Here is a 12,526-nt window from a genome sequence, read left to right as displayed (position 1 = left end):
AGATGCAAAAGTGATTCAAGGGAAAGAGGATGGTCTTTTCAACAAATGTAACATCCAATGTAAAAAAAAAAACAAAAAAAACTTTGACTTGTACTTCACAGATGATACAAATATGAATTTAAAATATATCAAAGGCAGCACTATGAAACCTTTCAAAGAAAACAGAAAATATTTGTGACCTGGAATTATGTAAGAGTTCTTAGATAGGACACCTCAATCCCTACATTGGACTAAAGTACAATTTAAAACTTTTTCTCTCTGAAAGACCCCGTTAAGAAAATGAAAAGACTTGCTTCAGATTCTGTATCTCCCTCTCTCTCTGCCCCTTCCCCACTCGTGCTCTGTATTTCTCTCTCTCTCTCTCTCTCAAAAATAAATAAACATTAAAACATACTACAAAAATAAAAAAGAAAGAAAGAAAATGAAAAGACAGAGACACCTGAGTGGCTCATTCAGTTGAGTATCTGACTCTTGGTTTCAACTCAGGTCCTGATCCCAGGGTTGTGGGATCAAGCCCCACTTTGGATTCCATGTTGAGCATGGAGCCTGCTTAAGATTCTCTCTCTCCCCCTCTGCCTCTACCCTTCTCCCCTACCCATACATTGTCTCTCTCTCTCTCAAAAACAAAATAAAAAGAAAGAAAAAGAGAGAGAGAAAGAAAACTCAAAGACAAGTCTGAGGCTGGGAAGAAATATTTATAAATCACCTTTGACAAGCGACTTGTATTTAGAACTCTCAAAATTCAACAATAGGAAAACAAACAACCCAAATAAAAAATAGGCAAAGGTTTTAAAGGATGCTTAATAAACTATTTGTAAAAAAATAATAATAAAAATAAAAAAAAGAAAAAAGAAAAAGAAAAAAGCAAAACATAAAAAAAAAAATAAATAAAGGATGCTTTACCTCAGAAGATGCAATGCAGATGGCAAATAAGCTCATGAAAAAGTGCTCAATATCTGTAGCCATTAGTTAATCCAAATTAAAACTACAGTGAGCTACTTTGTGCACCTATTAGAATGGCAAAGCAAAAACAGCACATCCAACAATAGCAAGTGCTGGAGGATGAGGGCTGCTGGGACTCTCATATTGCTGTTGGGAATGCAACATGGTACAGCCACTTTCAAAAATATTTCAATAATTTCTTATAAAATTAAACATACACTTACTCTGTGACCAAGTGATCCTACTCCTAGGTATTTGGCTAAGAGAAATGAAAATTTATGTTTACACAGAAACCCATAACAGCTTTATTCATAATTGCCCCAAACTGCAATGAATCCAAATGTCCTTCAACTGCTCGATGTTTAAATAAAGTGGTACTTCCCTACAATGGAATAGGGCTCGGCAGTAATAAGGAACAAACTTACTGCTTGACATAACAACATGAATAAGTCTCTAATGCACTGTGCTGAATGAAAGAAGCCAGAATCAAAAGGACACATACTGTATGAATCAACCTGTATGCCATTCTAGAAAAGACAAAACTATAGGAACAGAGGAGACATCAGTGGTTCCCAGGTGTTAAAGACAGTGAAGGGTTTGGTTACAAAAGGGCAGCATGAGGGGTGATGGTATAGTTCTATATCTTGAGGTCATTATGCAGCTCTATGTGTACAAAAAAGAGTAAATTTTACTTGTAATTTTTAAAATAACTTAAAAAGTTGTATGCCAGATTTGAAAAACATCAAATGGATTTTTTTAGAAAAAGAAAAACTAGGGGTGCCTGGGTGGCTTAGTCGGTTAAGCATCTGACTCTTGGTTTCAGCTCAGGTCATGATCTCATGTTTTGTGAGTTCGAGCCCTGCATTGGGCTCCACGCTGACAGCCTGGAACCTGCCTGGGATTCTCTCTCTCCCTCTCTCTCTGCCACTCCTCTGCTCTCTCTGTCTCTTAAAATAAATAAAACTTTAAAAAATTATTTAAAAAAAGAAATAAGAATAACTGTTAGAAATTCATTGGATGAGTTTAACAGTAGATTATATCAGCTCAGGATAGAGAAATCATAAGAAAGTAGACAGAAAAGGAGTGCCTGGCTGGCTTGGGGGGTGAAACATAGAACTCTTGATCTCAGGGTTGTGAGTTTGAGCCCCATTTAGCATGTAGAAATTAAAAATTAAAATAAAAAAAAGAAAGTATATAGTTTGTAGCATAGAACCATAAAATGATGGGAGATACAGAAGAGAAGAGGCATAGAGATAAGTGAAAGGATTTAATGTACATTTGAGCAATCTCAAGGGAGGGGAGATTAGCAGAGAATATTCTTGATTTTAAAAAAGATGACCCTCGGGGCGCCTGGGTGGCTTAGTTGGCTGAGCGTCCAACTTTCGCTTAGGTCATGATCTCGCAGTTCGTGGGTTCGAGCCCCGCGTCGGGCTCTGTGCTGACTGCCAGCTCAGAGCCTGGAGCCCATTTCAGAGTCTGTGTCTCCCTCTCTCTCTGACCCTCCCCTGCTCACACTGTCTGTCTCCTAGAAATAAATAAAAATATTTAAAAAAAAAAGATCCAATCCACAGAGTCAAGAAACTGAATAAACCCCAAGAAGGATACATAAAAGGAAAATCCATACAGAGTGAAAGTATAGAAAATCAAAGACAAAATGAAAAGTCAGTCTGAGAAAAAATATTATCTTCAAAGGAGCAAAAAGCTGATGATTGACTTCTCAACCACACAACAGAAACAAAACAGTGAAATAATATTTTCACTATTATTGAAAGAATAACTTTGAAAAAGTAACTGTCAACCTAGAAAATCATACCTAGGAAAAATATATTTTAGGAATGAAGGAAATATAAAGCCATTTTCAGACAAACAAAAACTGAATTTGTCGTCAGTAGGCCCTCTCCAAAGCAGATTCTAAAGGAAAATTGTCATAGATGGAATGTCTGGAATACAAGAAGGAATGCTGAGCAAGGAAACCGAGAAACAATCTGGATGAACATGGAAGGATATCTTTTGAGGTTTTTAAAAAATGAAAACAAAATGGGACATATAAATAGGATTAAAGTATTCTAAGTTCCTTGTTTTGTCCTATAATAGAATGCATAGTATGATTTCTAGGATAGTTACTGAAAAAACAGATATTGAAGACATAGCTTACAAACTTACAGTGGGAAGAACAGAATAATTTTTAAGTCCACTAATCCAAAGGACCACAAGAAAGGAGATTAAGAAAAAGCACATAAGATGTAGACTTGTTCTTATTAACGTATCAGTAATTACAGTAAGTATAAGGCTAATTAAATTAATTGTTCCAGTTAGACATTAAAGATCATCAGATTGGGTTTCTACGACTCTAAGTCCAAAAATATAAAGATTCAGAAGAGTTGAAAGTAAAAGGATAGAAAAACATGTATCTTATAAACACTAGGAAAAAGGAAGCTAGATAGATGCATTAATAGCAGTCAAAATAATATTTAAGCCATAAGGCATCACTAAAGATGTAAAGGGGTGCCTGGGTGGCTCAGTCAGTTGGGCATCCGACTTTGGCTCAGGTCATGATCTCACGGTTCGTGGGTTCGAGCCCCGCGTAGGGCTCTGTGTTGACAGCCAGCTTGGAGCATAGAGCCTGTTTCAGATTCTGTGTCTCTGTCTCTGACCCTCCCCTGCTCCCGCCGTCGCTGTCTCTCTCTCTCTCTCTCTCTCTCGCAGAAATAAATAAAACCTTTAAAAAAATTTTTTTAAAAAGATATAAAGAGGGCCATTTCACAAAAGATTCAGTTTCCCAGCAAGATAATAATTGTATCTTTCTCTACACCATTGTAATATTAAAAGTTATGGAGGAGAAATTGACATAAAATTGATGTCAAGAAATTGAATAAAAATAAATAAAATCTGCAATCAGAATAGTTTGTTTGTTTGTTTGAAAGAGAGTATGAGCAGAGGAAGGGTAGAGGAAGAGGTTGAGAAAGAGTCTTAAGCAAGTTCCAAGTCCAGAGTGGAGGCCGACCATGGGGCTCAGTCTCACAAATGTGAGAGCCTGACCTGAGCCAAAATCAAGGGTCAGATGTCTAACCAACTATCTCAAACAGAGAAGGCCTGAAGCCATAGGACACTGAACCGCAGGAATTTGGGAGGAAAAGAGACAGAGTCCACTAAGAAGACAACCTCATAGGTGCGTGACTGTGAACTGGGGAAGATAAAAAAGAGCCAGGACTGGAGACACAGTGGGAGGGGAGGGAACCCCCTTCATGGGGAGCCTCGGAGAGTCCAGGGGAAGAGAAAGAGTGGCTGAAATTGCTCATAGAACTGTCCCTAGAGAAGAGAAAAACCTCACCTCGGGACAGAGAGTGATCCTATTTCTAGCTGTGGTGCTGACTTTGGGCTGAGTTTCCCAGTCTCAGGCAGCACCAGAAGAAACTGCTCTGCCACACGCCCGGCTCAATCCCAGGCAGGGAAGCGGCCCGGCCTGCAGGATTGTATTTCAGGTGGTATCAATAAAGGACACAGACTAAGACCTGAAAACCAGGTGGGGCTTGGGACGTAGAACACGGCCCACGTTGGCTAAGCCCAAGGTACAGGGAGATCAGACTCAAAAGAGTGATTTGCAATGCTTGGTTTGAGAAGGGATTGCAGAGCTGCCATTTTTCTCCCCACAACCACCAAGGCAGGACCTCAGGAGGTGGCCTGTGGGACCAGAGTGGAGGCTAAGACCTCCCTACCCCAAACCACGCCCATCCCTGCTAGAGAGCTGCTTTTTTTTTTTTTTTTTTTTTAACCAGAGCCCAGGGCAAGACCAACATGGATGCACTACCGTGATTAATTCTAGATCAATTCTTTCTCTTCAGACATATTTTCCCTTGTCTCATTCGTATCCCTCCCCTCTGCTGAACTGGGCACTCTGGTCACTGGTTTGCTTAAACAGTCACATTTAATCCATTCTCTAGATGTATATTCTACACCTTCACCACTACCTTTCTATCTCTCTCTCTCTGGAGTAATGAGACTATATAGTTTCTCTGAGTAACATTATCTTCATTTCTTTCTCCTTGCCTCCTACCATATTCTCCTCTTTTTTTCTCTGAATTAAGCCTCTTAGTCTCTCTGCCTGGTCATTGTCCAATTTCACTTTCTCCCCGCCCTGTCATTTCTCTCTTTGTATATGCTCTTCCCTCAGCACTGCATACACCCTGCTGGGAATTCTAGTTTTATGCTTTTAGACTGTGCTTTGTCTTTTGGGGTTTTTTCTTTGTTCTTTTCTTCCTTTTTTTTCTTTTTCTTTTTCCTTTTCGGTTTGCTTGTTTGTTGGATTTGTCTGTGCGTTTGAGTGCCTTTGTTCCCTGTGTGTTTGTCTGTCTGTTTTCCTTTCCAGGGCTACCTCAAGAAACAAGCCAAAGTACACATGGTGGAGAGTCCCAAATACCACCATGAGTAGGGAAATAAAATAACCAAAGTCTTAAAAAGAGAGACCAAGAGACCATTCAGAGAACACTTCCTGAACGGACAGGCCCTGGACATTCAAAGAGCCTTCTTTATATAGCATTACTCGCAAGTGCAGAGTGCATAACAAGCTTTTAAAACTAACAAGAGACAGAAAGCTAGCCAAAATGAAGAAATGGAAGAACTCTCCTCTAAAGAAATTCCAGGAAGAAATGACAGCTAAAGAACTGCTCAAAACAAATATAAGCAACATAACTAAACAAGAATTTACAACAATAGTCATAAAATTAATCGCTGGGCTTGAAAAAGGCATGGAGGACACCAGAGAAGCTATTGCTACAAAGACTATGGGGTTTAAAAATAGTTGTGATGAATTAAAAAAATACTATAAATGAGATGCGTAATAAAATGGAGGTGTCCAATGCACGGATTGAAGAGGCAGAGAGAACAGGTGAATTAGAAGATACAATTATAGAAAAAGAGGAAGCAAAGAAAAAAGAGATAAATTGATCCAGGAACACGAAAGGAGGGTTCGAGAGCTGAGTGATACAATCAAATGAAATAATACCCCTATCATAGGAATTCCAGAAGAGGAAGAGAGAGGGAAAGGTGCTGAAGGAGTCCTTGAACAAATTATAGTTGAGAACTTCCCCAATCTGGGGAAAGAGACAGACATTGAAATGCAAGAGGCACAGAGAACTCCCCTTAGACATAACTTGAATCGATCTTCAACATGACATATCACAGTGAAACTGGCAAAATATGAGGACAAAGAGAGAATTCTGAAAGCAGCTAGGGATAAAAGGGCCCTGACATACAAAGGGAGACCTATCAGAGTAGTTACAAACCTATCTACTGAAACTTGACAGGCCAGAAAGGAATGGCAGGAAATCTTCAATGTGATGAGCAGAAAAAATATGCAGTCAGGAATCCTCTATCCAGCAAGCCTGTCATTCAGAATCGAAGGAGAGATAAAAGTCTTCCCAAATAAACAAAAATTGAAAGAATTAATCACCATTAAACTACAAGAAATCCTGAGGGGAACTCTATGAGGGAAATGTCGCAAGGAACATAAGGCACCAGAGACCCCACTACAAGCATGAATCCTGCAAAGAACACAATGACTCTAAACCCATATTATTCAATAATAACACTGAGTGTAAATGGACTAAATGTTCCAATCAAAAGACATAGGGTACCAGAATGGATAAAAAACCCAAATCCATCTATTTGCTGTCTACAAGAAACTCATTTTAGACCTGAGGATACCTTCACATTGAAAGTAAGCAGATGGAAAAATATCTATCATGCTACTGGAAGTCAAAAGAAAGCTGGAGTAGCTATACTTGTATCAGACAAACTGGACTTTTAAGTAAAGGCAGTAACAAGGGATGAAGAAGGGCATTAAATAATAATTATAGAGTCTATCAGGAAAAGTTAACAATTATAAATGTCTATGCACCAAATACAGAAGCACCCAAATACATAAAACAATCACAAACAGAAACAATCTTATGGATAAGAATGTGTTAATAGCAGGGGACTTTAATACTCCACTTACAGCAATGGATAGATCAATTAGACAGAAAATCACTAAAGAAACAATGGACGTGAATGACACATTTGACCAGATGGACTTGACAGATGTATTGAGAACTCTACATCCTGAGGCCAGGGAATTCACCTTCTTCTTAAGTGCGCATGGCACATTCTCCAAGATAGATCACATACTGGGACATAAAGCAGCCCTCAGTAAATATTAAAGAATTGAGATCATACCATGCACACTTTCAGATCACAATGCTGTGAAACTTGAAATCAATCACAGGAAAAAGTCTGGAAAACCTCCAAACACATGGAGGTTAAAGAACACCCTACTAAAGAACGAATGGCCCAGTTAGGCAATTAGAGAAGAAATTAAAATATATATGGAAACAAATGAAAATGAAAATACATTAATCCAAAACTCTATGGGATGCGGCAAAGGAGATCCTAAGAGGAAGGTATATTGGATTCCAGGCCTATTTCAAGAAATTAGAAAAAGCATAAATACAAAATCTAACAGCACACCTAAAGGAACTAGAAGGAGAGCAACAAGTACAACCCAAACTCAGTAGGAGAAGATGAATAATAAAAATCAGGGCAGAAATAAACTATATAGTATCTAAATAAACAGTTGAACAGATCAATGAAACCAAGAGTTGTTTTTTTGAAAAAATAAAATTGATAAACCTCTAGCCAGGCTTCTCAAAAAGAAAAGAGAAAATACCCAAATAGATAAAATCATGAATGAAAATGGATTAATTACAACCAACCCCTCAGAAATACAAATACTTAGCAGGGAATAATATGTAAAATTATATGCCAGCAAACTGGACAACTTAGAAGAAATCGGACAAATTCCTAACCACACACATACTACCAAAATTCACATGGGAAGAGACAGAAAATCTGAACAGACCCATAACTAGTGAAGAAATCCAATCAGTTATCAAAAATCTCCCAACAAATAAGAGCCCTGGGCCAGGTGGCTTCCCTGGGGAATTCTACCAGATATTTAAATCAGAGTTAATACCCATTCTTCTCAAGCTATTCCAAAAAAATAGAAATGGAAGGAAAACTTCTGGCACATTCTACGAAGCCAGCATCACTTTGATTCCCAAGCCAGACAGAGACCCAGCCAAAAAAGAGAACTACAGGCCAATATCCTTGATGAATATGGATGCCAAAATCCTTAACAAGATACTTGCAAATTGAATCCAACAGCACATAAAAAGAATTATCGAGCATGATGAAGTGGGGTTCATTCCTGGGTTACAGGGCTGGTTCAGTACTCGCAGATCAATCAGTGTGATACATCACATTAACAAAAGAAAAGATAAAAACCATATGATCCTGTCGAGAGATGCAGAAAAAGCATTTGACAAAATACAGCATCCTTTCTTTCTTTCTTTTTTTTTTTAAATACTTTATTGTCAGGTTGGTTCCCATGTAATACCCAGTGCTCATCCCCACAAGTGCCCTCCTCCATGCTACAGCATTCTTTCTTAATAAAGACCCTCGAGAAAGTCGGGATAGAAGAAACTTACTTAGACATCATAAAAGCTATTTATGAGAAGCCCTCAGCTAACATCATCCTCAATGGGGAAAACTGAGAGCTTTCCCCCTGAGATTAGGAACAAGACAGGGATGTCCACTCTCACCACTGTTGTTTTTTTTTTTAATGTTTATTTTTGAGAGGGAGGGTAGGGTGAAAGAGAGGGAGACACAGAATCTGAAGCAGGCTCCAGGCTCTGAGCTGTCAGCACAGAGCCTGATGTGGGGCTTGAACTCACGAGCTGTGAGATCATGACCTGAGCCAAAGTCTGATACTTAACCAACTGAGCCACCCAGGTGCCCCATCACCACTGTTGTTTAACATAGTGCTGGAAGTCCTAGCATCAGCAGTCAGACAACAAAAGGAAATAAAAGGCATCAGAATTGGCAAAGAAGTCAAACTTTCACTTTTTGCAGATGACATGATACTCTACATAGAAAACCTGACAGACTCCACCAGAAGCCTCCTAGAACTGATCCATGAATTCAGCAAAGTTGCAGGGTACAAAATCAATGTACAGAAATTGGTTGCATTTTTATACACCAACAATGAAACAACAAAAAGAGAAATCAAGAAACTGATCCCATTCATAATTTCACAAAAAAAACATAAAATACCTAGGAATAAGCCTAACCAAAGATATAAGAGATCTGTATGATGAAAATTATAGAAAACTTATGAAGGAAATTGAAGAAGACACAAAGAAATGGAAAAGCATTCCATGCTAATGGGTCAGAAGAATAATATTGTTAAAATGTCGTTATTACCGAAAGCAATCTACACATTCAATGCAATCCAAACCAAAATTGCACCAGCATTCTTCTCAAAGCTAGAACAAACTGTCCTAAAATTTGTATGGAACCATACAAGACCCCGAATAGCCAAAGTAATATTGAAGAAGAAAACCAAAACCATCCCAGACTTTAGCATCTACTACAAAGCTATAATCATCAAGGCAGTATGGTATTAGCACAAAAACAGACACAAAGACCAATGGAATAGAATAGAGAACTCAGAATTGGACCCACAAATGTATGGCCAACTAATCTTTGACAAAGCAGGAAAGAATATCCAATGGAAAAAAGACAGTCTCTTTAACAGATGGTGCTGGGAGAACTGGACAGCAACATGCAGAAGAGTGAAACTAGAACATTTTCTCACACCATACACACAAATAAACTCAAAATGGATAAAGGACCTGAACGTGAGACAGGAAACCATCAAAACCCTAGAGGAGAAAGCAGGAAACAACCTCCGTGACCTCAACCGCAGCAGTTTCTTACTTGACACATCCCCAAATCAAGGGAATCAAGAGCAAAAATGAACTATTGGGACCTCGTTAAGATAAAAACCTTCTGCACAGCAAAGGAACCAATCGATAAAACTAATAGGCAACCGACAGAATGGGAAAAGATAGTTGTAAATGACGTATCAGACAAAGGGCTAGTATCCACAGTCTATAAGGAACTCACCAAAATCCACACCTAAAAAACAAATAATCCAGTGAAGAAATGGTCAGAAGACATGAAGAGACACTTCTCCAAAGAGGACCTCCAGATGGCCAATAGACACATGAAATGATACTCAGCGTCCCTCATCATCAGGGAAATGCAGATCAAAACCACACTGAGATACCACCTCACACCAGTCAGAGTGGCTAAAATGAACAAATCAGGAGACTATAGATGCTGGCGAGGATGTGGAGAAATGGGCACCCTCCTACACTGTTGGTAGGAATGTAAACTGGTACAGCCCCTCTGGAAAACAGTGTGGAGGTTCCTCAAAAAATTAACAGTAGACATTCCCTATGACCCAGCAATAGCACTGCTAGGAATTTACCCAGGAGATTCAGGAGTGCTGATGCATAGGGGCACGTGTACCCCAATGTTCATAGCAGCACTTTCAACAATAACCAAATCATGGAAAGAACCTAAGTGTCCATCAACTGATGAATGAATCAAGAAGATGTGGTTTACAGTGGAATACTACATGGCAGTGAGAAAGAATGAAATCTGGCCATTTGTAGCCATATGGATGGAACTTGAGGGTGTTATGCTGAGTGAAATAAGTCAGGCAGAGAAAGATAGATAACATATGTTTTCACTTATAGGTGGATTAGGAGAAACTTAATGGAGGACCATGGGGAGGAGAAGGGGGAAAATAGGGGAGAGGGAGGGAGGCGAACGGTGAGAGACTCTTGAATGCTGAGAGCAAACTGAGGGCTCGTGGGTTTGGGGGAGAGGGGAAGGAAGGTGATGGGCATGGAGGAGGGCACTTGTTGGGATGAGCACTGGGTTTTATATGGAAACCAACCTGACAATAAACTCTGAAAGAGAAAAAAAGATCTACTTTCCTAAATAACTCTAGGTCTAAGAAGGTAATATAATGGGATTTAGAAAATATTTCAGTCAAACAACAGTGAAAATAAAACATGGGATGCAGCTAAAAGAGGTTTAGGAGGAGATGTATTGCCTTAAATGTGTTTATTATTTAAAAAAAAAAAAAGCCTAAAAGTAATTAGCTAAGTATTCATCTCAAGAAGTGTAAAAAGAAGGCACAGTATGTGAAGACAGTAGGAGGAAGGAAAGAGTAAGAACATAAATTGACACCACAAAAAATAAACATGCAGTAGAGAGAATTAACAAAGCACCTTTTTTAAAAAAGCAAATAATGTTGACCTCTCATTAAACTCATCAAGGAAAAATAGGCACAAACAATATCAGAGCTGAGGAAGGGGGCTTTTTTACAGTTGGTGTGGATGCTAAAACAATACAAGGATACTATTAATAACTATATGCCAATTAGAAAATTTAGAAAAAAATAGGCAAATTCCTGGAAAAACATAGCTTCATAAGGCTGAATCAAGTAGTAGAAAATCTAAATAGTTCCTGTACCCCATTAGAGAAACTGAGTTAAACAGCCTAGCAGTGGATAAACCTAACATGAACAGGCCCCAGTTTGATGGCTGACTAACCAACCATTGCAGTTCAGACAAGAGTGTTCAGCAGTGACCTTCTGGATCTTTGTAGCCACTCTTTTTAACCCGGAAACACCATCTTTGACTGCATAGGGTAGTAAGGCTGCCCTGCATATTCAGACCTTCAGGGATGCAAACCTACTTGTCAACTAGACAAAGGCCAGATGATATCCTGGCAAATGCAGAAAACTCTAAGAGTCTTTCCAGATCATAAACTGTCATTGAGAACCATCAGTTAACAACATAAGCATTATGTGATTATTAAGGTAAGGAAACTTCCACTAGAAGTTAAGAAAACTCTGCTACATGTAGGACTGATTTCCCTTTGGGTAGGGGTCTGCTCCCCTTAAGGTAGTACAGACCCCAGCTAGAGTAATCCTAAGTCGTTCTGCACACTAAGGCAAGATCATGTAAACTTCCCAAGGGAACATTCATATAAATGTAAAGATGCTGGTGGGGCAGGGGGGTATTTTAAACAAGGAATTCAGCTCACAAAATTGTTTACTTATCAAACTAATAAACTGTTCCAGTTTTATTCAAACTGAATAAAATGTTCAGGATATACTAGACAGTACCCTGGTGATCCCTGATGTTGCATCTTTTTGTTGTTAGTTCTCACAAATATTCAGAAGGAAAGGAATGAAGAGTCCTGAGCTGCTAATGTGATGTCACAGGATCCTGGAGATTATCGGTAGAGTTTGTGGGTGAGACTAAAGGAGGCTTCAGAGAAGAGATCACGAAATGTTTCAAAGTGTCATAAATTCTGACAATCCAGGAAACAGGGCAGAGTGGGGCTCAGTGCTTCCACCGCAATTTGATGTGTTTTTTCACCCACACTTGTTAGCTCCTCCTGGCATCGGGCGCCCCAGTGAGCACCAGGAGGCTGGGCCTCCTCCGATTGTCTCTGGCATGCATGTTTATGCTAAATGAAGCAGTTGAACGCTATTTTGGAAAAAATAATATGGGTTATCACATGGCCTTTACCTTACCAGGATTTTTTTTGCTTTTGGCTGTGTATATATTAGATATTAAAACTTGCTTTTGTTTGTACAGTGGAATATTACTCAGCAATTAAA

At 39.0% G+C, this 12,526-nt stretch overlaps 1 protein-coding gene across 3 annotated transcripts in view; it reads left to right on the top strand.

The window, feature by feature from the left end:
• Positions 1–12,526, top strand: part of CRACDL (CRACD like) — a 144,220-nt gene that overhangs the window by 84,851 nt on the left and 46,843 nt on the right. The gene's annotated exons all lie outside the window — the stretch shown is intronic.

This window comes from Hyaena hyaena, unplaced genomic scaffold, assembly GCF_003009895.1.
Source record: "Hyaena hyaena isolate Hyena2069 unplaced genomic scaffold, ASM300989v1 scaffold_64, whole genome shotgun sequence".
NCBI lineage: Eukaryota > Metazoa > Chordata > Mammalia > Carnivora > Hyaenidae > Hyaena > Hyaena hyaena.
This window is presented reverse-complemented; position numbering and strand designations above follow the sequence as displayed.